Consider the following 1007-nt stretch of genomic DNA (forward strand, 5'->3'; position numbering starts at 1 on the left):
ATTTTTATTATCTCACTGTGTGTAGTAAGGCATGGTGATAATTATTTTATTAATTGCTTTTATGTAAAGAACACAAAGTTATTTTCTTAATAGAATTTTTAAGACAAACTATATCTATCCCATTTCAGATTTAGGTACATTTTCAACTTTCAGTTGTGGTTCAAATTAGGAGCTACCCACCTCCACTTTTAAGAAGAAAGCTCTCCTCAGATAATATTATTTTTAAGTTTAATTCAGCACTTCCTTCTACCCACATACACTAACATTAACAAACAGGAATGTTGAGATTTACTTATTTCTGTTTCTCATCAAAAAGTTTTATGTGAACACAATGCAAGAGGATTTTAGATAGGAGAAATAAAATTATTTTTCAAGATAAAAATACATTTCCTTTGACAATTAATACATGTAATTTTTATTATTCTATCTCATGAGTATATCCATCTCTTTCTATAATAAAATTGAAAAAAAATTCTACACAATGAATTGTTGCTGTATTTTTTCATTCTGGCAAAGTCCCCGTTACTTTCAGACATACTTAAAAATGACAAGGTGAATATGATGACACCACTTTTCTTTCAAAAATGTAGTCAAGCTGAAAATATCTATGTAGAAGACAAGTCACAAAGCATAGAAAACATCATAAAGGATGGTTGTTAACAATAGAAAAAATGAATGGAGAAGCAATGGAAGGGTGCCAGATGAGAAATGCTCATAATACCTGCAATATATAAACACTAGGCTTCACTTTCCAAGACAAGTGAGTCTCAAATTGACAGATGGTGGATGATCGCTTCTGGTGGAGCCAAGTGTAGGTTAGTTTGCAAGTAAAAGCAAATAAAGGAGCACATGAATAACACTGAAATCTTTGGTATGTGAGTAAGGCTTAAATTACAAATGGCTTAAATTATAAATGGTTCATGATTGACTGGCCACAAGCAATTTATTAAGAATGCACATCTGGTGAAGAAACTGCAGTAGTGCTCTAACAGATGAATGCAGCTGAT

The sequence above is a fragment of the Hipposideros armiger genome, unplaced genomic scaffold (genome assembly GCF_001890085.2).
Source record: "Hipposideros armiger isolate ML-2016 unplaced genomic scaffold, ASM189008v1 scaffold_30, whole genome shotgun sequence".
Taxonomy (NCBI): Eukaryota; Metazoa; Chordata; class Mammalia; order Chiroptera; family Hipposideridae; genus Hipposideros; species Hipposideros armiger.